This window comes from Marmota marmota, unplaced genomic scaffold (genome assembly GCF_001458135.2).
Source record: "Marmota marmota marmota unplaced genomic scaffold, marMar, whole genome shotgun sequence".
NCBI lineage: Eukaryota > Metazoa > Chordata > Mammalia > Rodentia > Sciuridae > Marmota > Marmota marmota.
Genome location: NW_025999977.1, coordinates 9078680 through 9097107, shown reverse-complemented (window position 1 = coordinate 9097107; position 18428 = coordinate 9078680). Strand labels below are relative to the sequence as shown.

Sequence of the window (18428 nt, the reverse complement as noted above, 5' to 3'; positions counted from 1 at the left end):
AAGAGCATAGTGTATTTATAAATATAAAATATAAAGACTACTCTGGGTCTAGAATGGCAAAAGCAAAACAATATTAATCCTAAAACATGAAGCCCAGACGGGCTAAATATGGAATGATAATCAGATCCCAGAATAGAATTAAAACTGCAACCTGCAAAACTTTCAGGAGACTATATTAAGACATAAATATATAAATAAATTGGTTCTATGGTATTTTTTTACAATGGGCAGAAATCTATGAATACATGATTGAAAATACAATTAGGTTCAACAAGGACTTAGAGAAAATGTTTAAATTGCCATTGATCCAAAACAATAAAGAACAGGCTAAAGATATAAAATTTGAAAATATATAGTAAGTATTTTAAGTAACTTTAGTACATTTAAGCAATATTTAAAATCTACAGGATATGAATTATAGGAAAACATCAAGGAGCCACCAAGAAAAATAAGGTGTCGTTGTTTAGCATTTCATCTATATTCAATTCATTTCTGAATCACTCACTGTGTCTAACCAATTTCTTGCTATTTGTAAATTCCTAAAAATTAAATACATTAACTACTATATTGCTAAGCAATCCAAATAGCCAGCAGAAATCAATGTATATAACTTTGAACCCCAAAATTAAACTACATCTCTTTTTTTTTTTAAGTACCAATTTCCATTACAGGTTATACAAGTTACCAAAAATCTAAGTTATCCTTGACATCTCCCTTCCACCACCTGCAGATACATATACAAAAATAATCCTATATCCTAAAGATTATGGATGTCTAGTTCTTTCCATTTCCACTGCTCCTTCAACAACCTAATACTCTTAACTACATTTCTTCATACCTTCTCTGCTCCTCAGCCAGATCCTTTAAAATGTAAAATGGGTCCTTCCTCTCTCCAACCTCAAATCCACTGAAAAGTCACATTCTTTGTCCTTTTCTTGTGAAATTTTAAGGTTAAAACTGTTTGGCTTGCAAGACCTTGCCTGTACCATTCTGGACTGTTTTTACTCATGCTTTTGACACTGAAGGTATGAAGGTTTACCAACATCAAGCAATTCTCTAATTCTCTGGACACCAACTGGGTATGCTAAAATTCTAGTCAATCCTGACATTGCCAAGAATTAGTATCAGAATCTATAGAACTAAGGTGTTGAGAGCCACATCCGAAGGGGGCCCCAGCAAACTTTCAGACTGCCAGCTGATGATTGGCTCACAGCGGCCCCAGTAACTTCTAGCTGATTGGTTCCTCTGCAGTGATGCTCATTGGGCTGTTTCCCCGCCCTTTCAGACTATGGAGGTGCTCATTGGGGGACTTTTTTTGGCTCCGCCCACACGACCCAGCCAATGGGCCTCAAGAGCAGAAGGAGTGGGGGAGGTGGAGAGGCTTGTGGAAAGCCGGTGGTGGCAGTTGGGCTCTGAGGGTTTTTCCTGAGGAGCTGTTTTGTTTGGCGTGTGTGGTTCTAAAAATAAAGTTAGTTTCTTTTGACAAGTGACTCCTGAATTGTGCCCAGCCAGACTGCGCACTAACGGTCAATTCCCAGATGCTGATCAACATTCCTAAGTTGTCACTGATACTTCTCATCACCCAGATGTAAATTCAGGGATTCCCACAACCTCAGGTTTAATAAATTACCTGAATGGCTCACAGAACTCAAAAACGTATTTTCTTATTGCTACTCTTTTATCATAAGGGATATACCTCAGGAACAGTCAAATACAAGGAATGCCAAGAGATGAATGGGTAGGGGTGGTGAGAAACAGCTCCATTGCCTTCTACTGGCATTCCATCCTCACAGAATTTCAGTGTGTTCACCAACCCCCCAGTTCTCTGAATGCTGTTGTTTAGAGGTTTTTACGAAGGTTCTGTTAGTAGGCATGATTGATTAACTTTGCTCATTTAAACCTCTAGCACCTCTCCAGGCTTCTCTGAACCTTAGAGAGTGGGGCTGAAAGTTCCAACCCTCTAAAACTCTCTTGGTCCTTCTGGCAAGAACCCTCTGAAATTATCTAGGAATGCTTCAGCCACCAGTCATCTCATTACCATTCAAAAGACATTCTTATCACTCTGGAGATTCCCAGGATTTTAGGAGCTGTGTACCAGAAACCAGGAACAAAAGACCAGGCATATATTTCTTTTTCCACTCTTCCATTTCACTTCATGCAGCTCCTGCTCTATTCCCTAAGCTCCAGCTTCTTTGGCTTCTTCTTATACTCCACTCCTAGGACCCCAAAATCTTTTTTACCTAAGGAGCTGGGCACATGATGTCCCCTTTGTAAGAAGTGCTTTCCTCCCACTTTGCTTTTGTTGCATCTTAAATATCAGTTGCTAAAAGAGGTTCTACCCCAATCCTTCCACCTAAAGTAGATATCTCTTGATTTTTTTCCCCATTCTTAGCACATATTCTTTCTTTTCACAGAACTAATAACAGTTGGAAATTTTATATATCTGTATTTGTTTCATGTCTTTATCCCCTACTAGACTCTTTTTAAAAATATATTTTTAATTGTAGACAGACACAATACCTTTATTTTATTTATTTATTTTTATGTGGTGCTGAGGATCGAAGCCTGTGCCTCAACACATGCCAGGCAAGTGCTCTACCACTGAGCTACAAGACTCTTCTAGACTTTTATTTATTTATTTATTTGGGGAGGGGGGGTTACTGAGGATTGAACCCAGCAGTGATTAACCACTGAGCAACATCCCCCAGCCCTTTTTTATATTTTAATTCAGCGAAAGAGTCTTACTAAGTTGCTTAGGACCTGAGGCTGGCTTTGAACTTGTGATCCTCCTGCCTCAGATTCCCAAGCAGCTGAGATTACAGGCATGCACCATCACGCCCAGCTCTTAGACTTACATTTTTAAACAGAGACCATGTCAGTTTCATTGACCATCATTTATCCAATTCCTTGCACAATTTCTTGCCACTCAACTAACAGATGTTCAAAATAAATGAATAGGTAAGTAAATTTATATGTAATTCATTTGGACATAATTTGAATGAAAGTTCTGTTAAGAAAAGCTTAAAAAGCGTAGGGTTGCGGAGTACTAAACTTAAATGTATAAATATATAAATATATATGAGTCTACTATAAAAGATAATGACAATTTTTTTCCATTTTCATTAAGGGTAGAAACAAGAATAATGATAGCTGGGAATGGGGATATAGCTCACCTGTAGCGCTTGCCAAGTACACACAAGACCCTAGGTTTAATCCCCTTTTAGGGGGAAAAGAAAAAAGAACGATAGCTAAAATTTACTGAATACTTTCCATGTTTCATTTTACATGTATTAACTCATTGATTCTACCACATGAGGTAATCTGCAGGTGATGCTACCAGGAGGTAATTAGCAAGTAAAGATGTGAGACAAGAGAAGTTACTGAACATCTAGCTTTCTACTTGCTATGACTTTGGTGCAGGGAGTCTGGACCCAATTTCCTGATTATAAACATTTGCTAACTCACATGGGCAAGGAATAAGTGGGCTAGAGCTATCACTGACATGCAGAAGCAAAAGGCCAGTTTTTTTAAAATACTAACAGTATATAGATGATTACTGCCTCCCAAACTCCCCACTTCCATGATATGTACTGTACCCTGGTAGATGGGGATAGTAAGCATATATCATTTTATTATAAGTCCTTCACAGAAGATTACCTGACTACAGAAAAGTAGGTATACTTAATTGGCAGTTTAAAGAGACTTCCCAGGGTCTAGGTATAGCTCAGTGACAAAGTACCTGCTTAGCATGCAAGAGGCCCTGGGTTTAACACCCAGCACAAAAACAAAAAAACCTCTCAGACTCACTCATGTGCCTTAAATCACAAGAATCTTATAATCATGAAAGATATCCCAAGAAAAGGTTGGGGATGTGGTGCAATAACTGACTCCCAACTGTTGGGGACTGCAAATCAAGTCAAGATGGCGCCTGGCAGTTTGCCAGGAGGAGTGGTTTGCGAGGCAACGCCACGGAGCCATTAAGATGGTGGAGATTCCTTATGGCTGATTGCTGTATCTGGATGATGCTAATTTAGTCAAGCTGTGTATAATCAGTTAGGTATATATACCTCTGCTGTTCCGCAATAAATCGGCTCCCGCTACCTTGGGTGCCCGCTACCTTGAGTTCCCGCTCAGTTCCTGCTGAGTTCCTCCATAATAAAACAGTTCCCGCTTCAACCTTCAAGTTACTTGTCACCTCCCTGTTATTTTGCCCAGCTGGACTGCAGCACCCAACCACTCTGTTTGTAGGGCCATTCTCATTATTTATCCCAATACTGAATAACTAAAATGAACTACAGAAATAAGTGAGTGTTGAGACTAAGATCACAATTGTTATCTGTAATACTCATTTGCAAATTGTTTTTATCAAATATGATTGATCTTACTGATGTGATTCAAACATCATAAATGAGAAAATATAAAAGCATCCAGGTAAGTAAAATGTCAATTTTATCTATTTTATATGTTGCAATAATATGAAATTTTTAACCTTGAGAAAAAAAGTATTTTGCTATTTTAAAAAAGTCTTAAAAAATAACTATATCATGTATCCTCAAACAGAAATGGCAGAAGGCAAAAATACGAAAAATTTTTATGAAGCTGATAAATATTTATGTCCTTCCCCACCAAACAGTGGCCTGATTTTTCTCTCCTTAGCCTTCATCTTACCAACTTTTCCCTTGACTTTCCTAGTCTAAAAAGTAAACTCTTGTTTTTCAATTTGATATAATGAAAGAGGGTCTATGGAAGCAAAGGAAGGACTAAATTTAATTCAGGTTTCATATTCTGAGGTGGCATAATACAGTAGGTAGAAGGAATACAAACTCTGAAGTCTGTCATCCTGGGTTCAAATCCTAACTCTGCCACTAATCTTAAACCTTGGGTAAATTACTTAGCATCACCATGCCTCACTTTCTTCATGTATAAAATGGAAATATTAAGAGAAACCACCTTATAAGGTTGTTTTAATGAATGTGTTAATGCATGTAAAGAGTTTGAATATGCTAATACTCATCAGTGTTAGCTGTTACAATTATTATTTACCTCAGATTTTCTGCATTATTTCAGTACTTTTATGGGATGCTAGTAGTTACACATTTATGGCAGATATGTGAGCACAAGCTGCATCTTGTGCTAAAATATCTGCCATAAATGTGTAACTCTTCTTGGAAATTTGAACTTTGCTGCATGGCAGTATATTGAAACTAATGACTTCACATTTTAGCAATAACTCTTTGCATTATTTTTTAATGGTTGCTACAGGGATAACAATACATCCTTTTTTTTTCACAATCTACTGAGGGTTAATATTATCCTACTTCAAATAAAATGTAGAGAACTATCAATCTACTTTCCTGAACTTTATGCTATAACTTGGNTTTTTTTTTTTTTTTTTTTTTTTAAGAGAGAGAGAGAGAGAGAGAGAGAGAGAATTTTTTAATATTTATTTTTCAGGTTTTGGTGGACACAACATTTTTATTTTATTTTTTTATATGGTGCTGAGGCTGGAACCCAGCGACCCGCGCATGCCAGGCAAGCACGTTACCGCTTGAACCACATCCCCAGCCTAGAAACTACCATTACTTGTAGTTTAGGTCTACTGGCAACAAAATCTCATTTTCTTTATTAGTGTTATTCACTCTTTCCAAGTATTGACGGCACTTTAATTTCCGCCTTTTATGGTCACTCTCCAATATCTTGAGAGTTGTGGGTTTTTTGTATTTTGTCCAGAATTTATATTTTGTTTGTTTTTTTACAGGATTAGTTTGATCCAAGCTATTCCACCATTACTAGAAGTGGCTCACTTTAAGGTACCTTAAGTTTCAAATATCCAAATATTATTCTTGGACATATGGCCAGAAGATGACATATGGATTAGAAATACTTTAAAATGATATATTCAAACTTAGAGTTGTTACCCATATTATTCCATTAGCTAATTCAAATGATATTGGGTTATAATTCAGCAACCTAAATTATTTCAGCATTGTTTCTCTTTCCCACATAAAGTAAGTTCACTTTATTTCCTCCTACATTGACTTAACAAGGATCATCTACCTAGAAACATAACCATGTACTTGGTTGTTTCTTTTACTAGAGTTTTGCTTCATTTTTTCTTTGTTTGCTTATTTGTTAAATAAACAAAGGGAACCAACTCCAGTTAACTTTAGTAGAAAAGCTATTTATCGAAAGAAAATCACATAAGTCACAGATTCAATGGAATCCTAGATAATCAGGCTCCAGAAGAAACCAAAGGAGTCAAAGCATGGTAAAAATCCTAAACCAGAGGTTGTGGTTATTGCTCAACGGTAGAGTTCTTGCCTACACATGTGAGGCACTGGTTCGATCCTCAGCACCACAAAAAAAAAAAAAAATACAATAAATAAAGTAAAAATTAAAAAAAAAAACAATTCTTGTGATAAATTTAAAAATAAAAAACCATAAACCATAAACTCAAGTCCATATTCCTTAGAACCCTGAAAATTCATGCTCACTTCCCACCCCACTACTGCTGGGTTCTCAGCTACTCCAGAGCTGCTTCAGCCAATCTAACTAATCTATAACATATATCATTTCCTTAAGAGTCAGTGTCCTGGGCAGGACTATCTGATTGGCTCAAAGTCTAAGAAGGGCAGACAGAGCCTATTTCATCAGACATGATATTTCACCTCCTTCATATAAGGACATGCAACTATAAACTATCTTTAATATGTTATTATTAACTATAAGATGGAAAGTATGAGTTACTGGCAAGAGAGCAAACATCAGGGCAGAAATCATACAATATGAACATTTCATAAAAATAACATCAATATAGTTCAGGGCTTCTAGTTATTTTGGAGTTAAAAGTTATACCCAACTCAAAATCTGATGTACATCTCAGAGATGCTCTGTACATCAGATTTTGAGTTGGGTATAACTTTTAACTTCAAAATAGTTAAAAGCAGGGAAGAACCACTTCAGTTAGAAAAGGATTTTTACTTTTTATAAATATTCATTACTAGATTCCTTCAAATAAGTGGCTCCCTCATTACAATTAAAATAAGATTAGATTTATTTTTAAAAAACTGTTTTCTTCTACTTTCTGAATCAGAACACAGGTTTTAACTGACCTATTACACTTACACCAGAACATGATTATACTATGATTCCTGCATTTTAAGATGCTTGCCCTCACAGAATTAACAGCACTAAATTACAATATTTGAATAGACATGAAATAATTTCTCTCTTACAACTACTAAAATCAAGCTTATAGAAATTACCAGAGGTACCAATAATAAACAAGAAGGAAAAAAATGTTTGGTACTAGGGATTACACCAAGAAGAACTTTACCACTGAGCCACATCCCTAGCCCTTTTTATTTATTTATTTATTTATTTATTTATTTATTTATTTATTATTTTAAAACAGGTCTTACTAAGTTGCTTAGGGCCTCACTAAGTTGCTAAGGCTGGTCTTGAGCTTGCAATTCTTCTTTCTCAGCCTTCCTAACTACTGGGATTATAGGTGTGAACCACTGAGCCTACCTCAGGAAAAACTGTGAAAAGACTGAAATTTAACAAAGTGTTTTGGCTACCTTGTCCAATCTGTCTGTCATTGACTTGACTATTTTACAACTCTGTAGAGAGACTAGTTAACTTCCAGGAAATTGATGGTAATACAAATGATTCCTACCCCTGGAAATGCAAATTGTGAACTGTAGAAAGTAGTGATTATTGTTCAGTGGATATTCATCAGTTATGCCAGTTTTGTATTCAATATTCCTTAACTATAAATGTGTAGTACTTCAACTGGCAATAATATTATTAATTAATAAACTAAGTAAAAAATTTGACATAAGTTCATTTTAAATTTGTGTGAGAATCAATATCATATTCACTTCTAAAATTTATCATTTAACAATATTCTGCATAGTAAAGGGCTAAAACAAAAAGATACAGTTACACAGATGCCACCAGTAATTCTATAACACAATCTTAAAAATCATTGCAAAAGTAGGCAGCCTAGCTACCCACTGTAACTAAATGAACTTAGGATCATTGATCCAATAATTATTTCCCAAAATTATTATTATTAGAAATTTATTGTTCTCTATTACAGTCTCTCTGTATGCATATGTGTGTGTGTGTGTGTGTGTGTATATATATATATATATATATATATATATATATATAAAGCAATTTATATATTTATATATATATAAAGCAATTCCGATAACAGATGTGTGGGGATTCTCCACAGATAGACACTAAGCAATTCGATAGCAGATACCAACTGGGTATCATGTAATTTAACTCAGTATTGACCCTATCTACCTACAGATACCATCAGATCCCCACAGGTTAAGGGCTCAGTCCTACAGGTCTACACCATTCCACTTCTACTGCTAATTACAAGCCCCAGATTGTGACCTATGCTTCTGGCTAAATACCTATAAATCGAGGTTGAGACAACTCTCTCCTTGGGTTCCATCAATTTACTTTTTATTAGTTTATTGTAAATAATATTATAGAGAATACAGATGAGAGAGATGTACAGGGCAAGGCATGTGGGAAGGGGCACAGAATTTCCATGCTTTCTCCAAATGCTCCACTCTCCAGGAACCTCTATGTGTTCAGCTATCCAGAAGCTCTCCATTTGGAGAAACATTTTGAAATTTCGATATGAGGACATGATTGATTACATCACTGGCTATGGGTGATCAACTCAACCTTTAGCCCATCTCCCTTCCCTGGAGGTTGGGAGACACAGTTGAAAGTTCCAACCCTCTAATAATATGGCTGGTTCCTCTGGCAATCACCTACCCCTCACCCACTGCATTCTGAGAAAATCCAGGAGACTCCAGTCATCTCATTAGTACATAAAAAGAAACATCACACTGAAGATTTCAAGGGTTTTGGGGGCTGTATGCCAGGCACCAGGGGCTGAGATCAATTTTATATTTTTATACTATAATATCACATATAGATTAAATAACTATTAGTTAATAGCTTTCTAAGAGTCAACTTATAATAATAAAATCATACTTTCATAGCCAGAAAAGATGATGTTCTTTTAATATTCACTGTAAGTTCCACAATTCAGTTTCAAACTTTCTTAAAGTAATTTAAATAATACTAGCCAAAATGCTTTTTTTAAAAATCATTTCACAATGAGTTCTAGTCAGCATGGTAACTTAATTCATTTTAGATGCATATTTCAAGTTTTTATATTTAATCCTACCTACAGAGTAATTTCCAAAGTGATGTTTCCTGCAGTCAAAACCCAGACTTTATGTCTCTAGAGTAATCTTGCCTTATGGTAGTTTTAGCTTCAGTGAGTCTATATCATCTTCCCAGAGTAGTTCTGGCTGGCCTGGGCTTGTTGTAAATAGTTGGTTCTGTCAGACAGCTTTTTAAATGTCAACACCCTTAACAATTTACACAATGTACAAGGAAAGTATTGTGCTTTAAAATAAAGATGTGTTTTCTCTAGTGAAATAAAATTTATCGTATAGGAAAGTCTGCTTAAGGAAATAGGAGAGTTTCACGTTCTCTAGAAAAGAATTGAGAAGGTATCTCATTTCACTTTTCCCTTCCTTTATCCCATTTCAAACATGACCCAAAGATTAAATGTTTTATGTATGACATTTAAAAGTAACATATTATTAAAGGATGCAAACCTACAAAATCTAATAGTCATATAAAACTGGGAGATTCCCAAAAACTATTTTGTATATTTAATATCTGAAAACAATCAAATAATTTTATGTTAAATACAAGTTTTCCAAGCTCCCCAGTCTATCTCCTCTAAAATTTTAAACAAACATACTTGATACGAATAATAGCATTTTATCCAAATACCAAATATTATACTGAGTATTTGAACAGCAAATACACACAGCCCTAATCCCAATCATAGACTATGTTGTGAAATGTTAATGTATTTAAATTTTTTAATTATACATGGAATTAACTTAAGTACTGCACTTTAAACAATTAGATATTAATATTTCATTCATATTAAATAGAAAGAACATATAAACAAGGGATAACCAATAAAGGAAATTTTCAAAGGCAAACTAGGAAATCTAGTTTAAGCTTTTGAAAGTGATAACTACAAAAAGTCTACACTATATTCACAGAAGTGCTGAATAGCTCTTTTAAGGAAAATACTAAATAATAATGCTGTAAGAACAGAAATACAAAAAGAAAATACTGAGTTATATTTATACTTCTTAATCAAGCCAAATTAATAAAGTGGACTTATTTAATAGTCATTCACTAAATAATTTTAGTAAATAATGTATTAAATCACTGAAAAATCTTGTCCCGGTTTTATAATAATTTTCAACATTATCATTACTTAAAATAAATTTAAATAAATATCACCATATTGGTGTCTGCAAATAATGCAGAAAGCAAATCACTTAGCTCATAATCCCTAGATATAGTAGGGCACTGTTCTGGCAGGATGAAGAACAGGATGCAGATACAAATTGCCAACTATAGCCACAGTAACCACTTGAGAAAACTGCCCTTTTTACCAGTTCTACAACAAAGGGACCCACAGGATATTCCAGACAAAAATATATGTGTTTTAAACATGATAATTCTTTCCCATTGTGCCCTACACATACATCTGAGTAGGCTGGGAATGGACACCTGACATAGACTAGAGGTTGGTAAGCAAAATATGAGAAATCAGATAGGAAAAAATGGCAGAGGTCATCTCCCAGACGCAGTTAACTCTGCTTAAGAAACTATGGGTACATTCAGGCAGTTAAGAGCAATAAGAAAAGCAGAACTATTTAAAAAAGAAGTCACTGATAGTTTTTAAAAGTCACTAAAATAAGATCTGTGAACTCCTGAAACTGGGAGAATAAGATAACCCAGAACCCATGACTTCTTGCCAAAAATGTATAACCTGAATTTAATCATGAGAAATATCACATAAACCCAAATTGAAGGGCATTCCATACAACTAGCCTAAAAATCAAGACAATGTCATGAAAGACAAAGAGGAGCTGCTCCAAATTATATAAGATTAAATAGAAATGACATCTAAATTCAGTGTTTGATCCTCTACTGGAGAAAAAAAATGTCATGGAACATTATTGAAAAAACTGGCAGAATGTGAACACGAGAGTATATGAGACAATAGTATATGCACATCAATGTCAAATTTTCTGAATTTACAACTGGTGGTTATATAAAAGAATGCCTTTGTTCTTAAGAAATAGCATTGAAGATAAAAAAGGGTTGCAGGGCATGATGTCTGCCACTTACACTCAAGTATTTCAGAAAAAAAATAACTTGGGAAAAGTGAGATGATGAGAAAGGTGTGGTAAACCAATTGTGACAGGATGTTAACAATTAATAAATCTAGTTGAAGGAGACTTAAAAGCTCTTTTTACAATTCTTACAAAATGCTTCAGTAAATCTGAAACTATTTCAGGATAAAAAGATTGGGAGGAAAAAAAAATAAAAATAAAAGCTGAGCATGCAAGAAAGAAAGCACTCCTATTTACCGAAAAAGAGAGAAGTAAAACCAGAATGGAAGGCATATGAAGCTATGTTAGAAGAGGAAAGGTCCTGTTCAGGGAAGGATAAACCAGGAGGAGCCCAGCAAACAATCTGTTAAATTGGGGAAACAACTAGAAGACTGAGGAGGACAAGGTCTTTAGAATTCTGTGGAGAGGAGAGAGCTTCAGAGAGAGAAAACCAGAAAACTTCAGATGGTTCCCTTGAGAATTTAGTTAGGTAGTGACAGCACATGCACACAAGAAAACCATGAGGCCCAGAAAAGAACAATCAGAAAAAATTACAGATACCAATGATTATAGATAATAATGCTTGGCACACAAAAGGGGCTGAGAATGATACCTATTCCCAACAGCTCCACAGACAAACTTCTTGATTCAGTCACTGGGTAGAATACACAAAAAAGGCCTGGCTCAGGCATGGAGAATTACTAGTCCTATACTAAGAACTACTCAGATCCTGCCTAATAAATCTTAAAAGCAACTATATATAACTGTACTCAGTATGTTTAAAAACTGTAGTAGACATGAAAGAAAAAAAAAGACACAAGTCAAACTTCTGCAGATAAAAACTACAAAATGTGACGTGAAAAACACATTGAATAGAATTAACAGCGTATTTGATATTGCAAAAGAAAAGATTAATAGCCTTGAAGATAGAGAAATAGAAACTTTACAAAAGAAACCTAGAAATAAAAAGAGAACTCAAAAGTAAACAGAGCATCAGTGGGCAAACTTCAGTTGGCCTACTACAAATATACTTGAATCCCCAAAACAATGGCAGGATGGGAGGCAGATAGAAAAAAAATATTTGAAGAAATTATGTCCAAAACTGGACATTTTTTTTGGACATACTTACATGGACCCACAGGTCCAAGAAGCTCAATGAATTCCAAGCACAAGAAACATGAAAAAGGGTATATCCATTATTACTCAATAACACAAACTGATAGCAAATCATCATCAAATTACTCAAACCAGTGATAAAGTGAAAATGTTAATAAAAAGATCCAAAGAGAAACAGACACTTGAGTACAAAAGAAGAAAGACAGGGATTATAGCAGATTTCTCATCAGAAATAAGGCAAATTTAAAAATCTTCAATGTAGAGGGGGAAAAAAATTATCAACCTACAATTCTGTGTACCCTGTGAAAATATCTTTGAAAAACCAAAAAAAAAAAAAAAAGACTTTTCAGATACACAAAAGCTGATTTTTTTTATCATCCAGTTCACACTACATACAAGAAATATTTTTAAAAAGGAAGTATTTTAAGCAGAAAAAAATCATTCCATATTGAAATATGAATCTATAGAAAAAGTTAAATTATTAAAAATGTTAACTACATAAATATTAAGATATTTTCCTAATTACTTAAAGCCCTTTAATTTGTTTAAATGAAAAGAATAACAATGTATTATGGAACTTATACTTTAAACCCAAGTAAATGTACCACAACCACAGAACAATGGTTGGAACGGGAAAATGAAAACAAATTATTGGTAGGCTCTTATACTAAACATGATACCACTTCAAAGTAGAATTTTGGTGTATGCTATGAACCCTAAAGCAATCATAAAAATAAGTAAATAATTATTACTAAGGAGCCAATAAAGGTGATAAAATGTCATTGTAAAAAAATTCATATAATCAAAAAGGAAGAAAGGGATAAAAAATAGGACAAATATAATTTTCCTATGTTCATCTAGGAATACACCACCACTGAAACTACACATCATGTACAACCACAAGAATAAGATCCTAATTAGAATAAGTTATACTCCATGTAAGTATGTCCAAAAAAAATTTTTTTTAAATACCAATATGACAGATTTAAATCTAACATTGAAAATTTGAATGGTATCTGCAAACATGGTAATTTTTCTTTTAAGGCAGATGATTCATGAGTGACTTTATTTTTTTTTCTCAAATTTGCTCAGTTCAATCATAAACGAAAAAGATCTATGGCTTTTCTCTTTTATTTTCAACAAAATATACATAAAAGAATAGTCATATGAATACATATGTTGTAAATGTCAAACACACATTTTAAAATATTTTTAAATACCCACAAACATATACAGTTTAAGAAGCAGATTACCAATACTCCAGATACCCCAGTGCACTTGCCACACCAACAACCACCATCCTGAATTTTGAATTAATCATTCCCATGATCTTATTTATGGTTTTAAATATGAAGTCCTGAACAATAGTATTTGCTACAGTCTTAGCCTATTTGTACTGCTATAACAGAATACCTGAGACTGGGTACATTATAAAGTGGAAAGCTTTATTTAGCTAATAGTTTTGGATTTTGAAAGTCCAAGATTGGGTAGCCCCCATCTGGTGAGGGCTTCATGCTGTGTCATAACAATGGCATCACATGGCAGGAGTGCAAGCAAGAGCTGTGCAGCAAATATGGATGCAGTATTAATCATAATCTCAAAAGGCACAGTTCCAATATCTTAAACTCAAATGTTGAAACCTCAAAAGATCAAAATCCTTAAAGTAAAAAATCACAATCTCAAAAGATTAAAACCCTAAATGTTGAAATCCTGAAAGCCAAAATCCTGAAAGCTGCAATTCCCACTGGCGAGGGGGAAAAGGCTATATTTGGGGTTGTGTCTTTTGGTATTAAGATTGGCACCACAATAACTAGCTGAGCAAATTTTTATTTTGTATGCTATCACAAAGGTAAAACCATAGCAAAATAAGTCAATTCAAACAATATTCTCCAAATGACATTTAAGATCAGCTATTTTTGTACTAATGTACACTGATGTCCATTTAATAGAACAAAAATCTGAAGAAAAAGAGATAACAATCTATGGAAACATTTTACCAACATTTAATGAACAGGTCAGTTCTTTTGTCTTACAATCCTTCTACAACCTGAAATTTTTCTTTATGTTGTTCATCACAAGTTGTAACAATATATTTATTTTTATGACTGTCAAGAGTCTAACTGGATTCTCCTTCCTCGGGGTCACCATTGCACATGCAGTCCCTTTGAACTGAGATCTCTACAAATTTTCTTTCATAAATGCAGATGTACTAAAAGGACATCTCTTCATTTATTAAGGAAATTTCAACATTTTCTACACACACATAATGCTTACACACAAAGCCAATGTGATAATGCACTTTCACAGAGTCAAATTTGCAAAAAAAAATACATAAAATAAAATAGAATTCTCTACATAATTTACATTTTCAGTATTGGAAATGATAAAAAGATGAATTACATAGCATAGCAAATTGTAGAAAAATAATGCTTATTAGTAGTGTGGTAATTGTATATTTTAAAAAATGATTCAAATTCATTTATAAAATGAATTTATTAGACAGTTTACTCAGGGGTCAAGCATGGTTATTAAGAATAAAATAAAGAAAAGGACAGAGATGATCTGTCTGTTCTTCACGAACATTATGACCCACTGGGATTTTTTTACTTTCTCATAAGACTTAGGTTATCCATCACAATAGTTCATGTGACTGTAGTTATAAAATTATATGTGCATAATTACCAACCATAGTGATATGTTTATACATTTCACTTTTTGACCTATTTATGAATACAGCTTGCCTGCTCTTCACTGTATCAGAACTTTCATTAGGGGGCTGGGGATGTGGCTCAAGCGGTAGCGCGCTTGCCTGGCATGCGTGCGGCCCGGGTTCGATCCTCAGCACCACATACAAACAAAGATGTTGTGTACGCCGAAAACTAAAAATAAATAAATAAATAAAATAAAACTCCCATTCTAGAAAACCAAATTATATAGTTTATTAAAAAAAAAAAAAAAAAAAAAAAAACTTTCATTAGTTATACCTGGGTATTTTTGCTATGTAGCCTATTATATTGTGTAAAGTGGCCTAAGGATGTTCTATTGTGTTGTTTCTTGAATAATTTCTCTTCTTAAAATGTAAATAAACATCTCATGTAAAATTTTACCTATTTTTCCAGATTATATTTTCAAGATTTTGACCTTTTGGGATTTTAGACTTTAGGGACTTCGATCTTTCAGGACTTCAACATTCAAGACTATGACTTTTAGGATTGTGTCTTTCGGGATTATGGCTGAAACAAAAGAGAACAAACACATGTGACAGTCTCACTGTATAACAGTTCATTCTCAAAGTAACTAATCCAGCCCCCTCGAACCTAAAACACTCTCAAGAGATGGACATTAATCCCTTCTGAAGGTAGTGCCCCCATGACCTAATTATCTGCCACTAGGTCCAACCTCTTAAAAGTCCTATCAATTTTCAATACTGTTACACTGAGAAACAAAAAATTTCAAATCACATACAAATCACAGCATTTACACAATTTTTTATAAAACTTGAATTATATTGTATATATTCTATGTGATTTGCTTTTTTCACTGAACATTGCATTCTTTTTATATTCATCCATATGAGTATATATTGCTATGGTCCATTCATTTTCATATATTTATTCATCCTGGACACCTGGGTTATTTCCAGAGTTTTGCTCTTAGAAACAGTATGTATGAATGTTTTGTACATTTCTTCATTTAAATGGATAGCTATTGGAGTATAATTGCCACATTATGTTTCCAGACTTTTTGGTTACTCCATGATATTACTTCCAGGGTAAACTAGGCTTTTAGAGACCAAGAAAAGTACTCAAGGTCACAAAGTGACGTAGTAGAGTTAAGATCAACAAATCTTACTCCTTCCACTTAAAAGAAAAAAACCTCAAGTGTTGGGTAGCTCATACACCTAGAAACATGTAATTATCAAAAACAATTCTGGGGTCAGGTGCAGTGGGGCACTCCTGTAATCCCAGTGGCTCTGGAGGCTGAGGATCACAAGTTCAAAGCCAGCCTCAGCAACTTAGTGAGACCTTGTCTCTAAGTAAAATATAAAAAAGGGCTAGGGATGTCGCTCAGTGGTTTGAGTGTCCCTGGGTGCAATCCCCAGTACAAAAAAAAAGAAAAGAAAATCCTGAGGCTGAGGGTGTAGTTCAGAGGTAGAGCATTTACTTAGCATGAGTGAGGCCCTGGGTTCAATCCCCAGTACCACAAACAAACAAAAAACCCTGAGGAATGATGCTCTCTCTTCCTTTATTCAAAGTTTAAAAAGAGAACCTAGCAACTAACTACACTCAATTCTACCTTTTGTATACTCAAAGCAACTTGATTACATAATCACATGACTTTTGGGGGTAAGGGTATTGGGTATTGAACCCAAGGCCTCACACATGCTATACAAGTGTTCTACCACTGGGTTATATATTCATCCTTTTTATTTTGAGACAGGTTCTCATCAAGTTGTCCAGGCTGGTCTCCAACTTATGACCTCCTGCCTCAGCTGGGAATTTAGGCAGACATCACTACTCTGGTTATAACATAAAATATCTCATACATCACCATTCCTGAAAATTCTAGTCAAATATATTGTAATTGTATTTGCAGTATTACATATACTAAAGTTGGGATGATACAGAGATTAGCATAGGCCTTGTACAAGGATGACATGCAAATTTGTAAAGTGTTCCATATATACGTATATATGTGTGTGTGTGTATATGTGTGTGTGTGTGTGTGTGTGTATGTATAAGCTAAATATACTGGGCTATGTATAAATTGTGACTATATAAAATAATAAAAAATAGTAATAAAGTAGTTCTCAATTTGGTTACAATTTTAAATTAAATTAGAAGCACTTTTATTTTTGCCATGGCTAAATATGATTTTGGAATTACTATGTTTAAGACTCACTGAAGTGAATGTGATAATCATTTTTAAAATACTACATATTTTGAAATTTACATTTAGAAATTACTTGAGAATACTTTCAAAAATATTCTGCATCTCATCTAAACCAATCAAATAATTTCCAAGATAACATTATTCTTAAGTTTAAAAAAAGAGTACAAAGCCAAACTTTCTTTTAAATAATTTAATTATTTAATCCTACAGTCTGTCATTTAAAAAATATGTATAATAATTTGGGCTCTCCTTTATTTCACAAATCTTAATCTTGCTTTTTAAATGATCCTATTTTTAATAATGTTCTATTATCTAATATGACTGATTATAATTACATGGATGCTATGATGAAGCCGGCATACTTCTAAAAATGTAGTTACTCAGACCAATAGCAGAGGCATCTTTACATCACTTTCTAAGTATTATTTGGCTACTTTCAATGAATGAAAATCAGATTATAACAAACAAAATACAATTAAGTGTTTAATTGTACTTCATTAAAGAAAACATTAAAATGAGTGATTTTTAATTAGACACATAACAACTTTATACATTCTAAAGATAAAATTAACATGAGGTTAAATAATTTTATACTATAAGAGCATATGATCTTATGAGCTCCAAAATGCCTAGGATATCAAAAGCCAACATTCTATTTTAGGAATTTAAAATTTAATGCTCTCTTAGTATTTCTGCTGAATGTTGTTAAAATTATTTCAAATATTTTCTGCAACTTAAATTAAGTATTACCTTAATAATGCTGAACTGAGAAAAAAATTTTAATAGCTCCAAATCTAGCATAATGATTTAATGCTCTACTATTTGCCACCTTGACAACAACAAAAAACTGTACTCCAAATTGAGAAATACACCTCAAGATTCAAACTCAAAAAGAAATTAGAGGACATCTTATGCTACTTGACATTAGTTATTACTTCTCCAAGTAGAGTACACAGCTTTATAATCACTGTAATTGGAAATATTCTGATACACCTACCTGACCAAAAATCCTCTCTTGCATTGTATTATATTGCCTGTGAAGGGTAACTTAAAATCAGTGCTAATGTGTTCCTTAATCTGATTTACAAGGCCAACTAATTGGAAGGAAAACAAGGCCAGGAGCTACTAGACAAAGTGACTCTGATTCTGTATTTAGATTGAGTG

At 33.9% G+C, this 18428-nt stretch overlaps 1 protein-coding gene and 1 pseudogene across 8 annotated transcripts in view; one reads left to right on the top strand and one right to left on the bottom strand.

The window, feature by feature from the left end:
* LOC107137246 (WD repeat containing planar cell polarity effector) overlaps positions 1 to 18428 on the bottom strand; it is a 487063-nt gene that overhangs the window by 299928 nt on the left and 168707 nt on the right. For 3 of the 8 annotated variants that reach the window (XM_048804219.1, XM_048804222.1, XM_048804221.1), the window contains one exon: positions 15513 to 15604. The exons of the other annotated variants lie outside the window; for them this stretch is intronic. The gene's annotated coding sequence lies outside the window, so the exon portion shown is untranslated. The remainder of the gene's footprint in view (positions 1 to 15512; positions 15605 to 18428) is intronic. 8 annotated transcript variants of the gene reach the window in all.
* Positions 16958 to 17058, top strand: LOC125617350 (annotated as a pseudogene).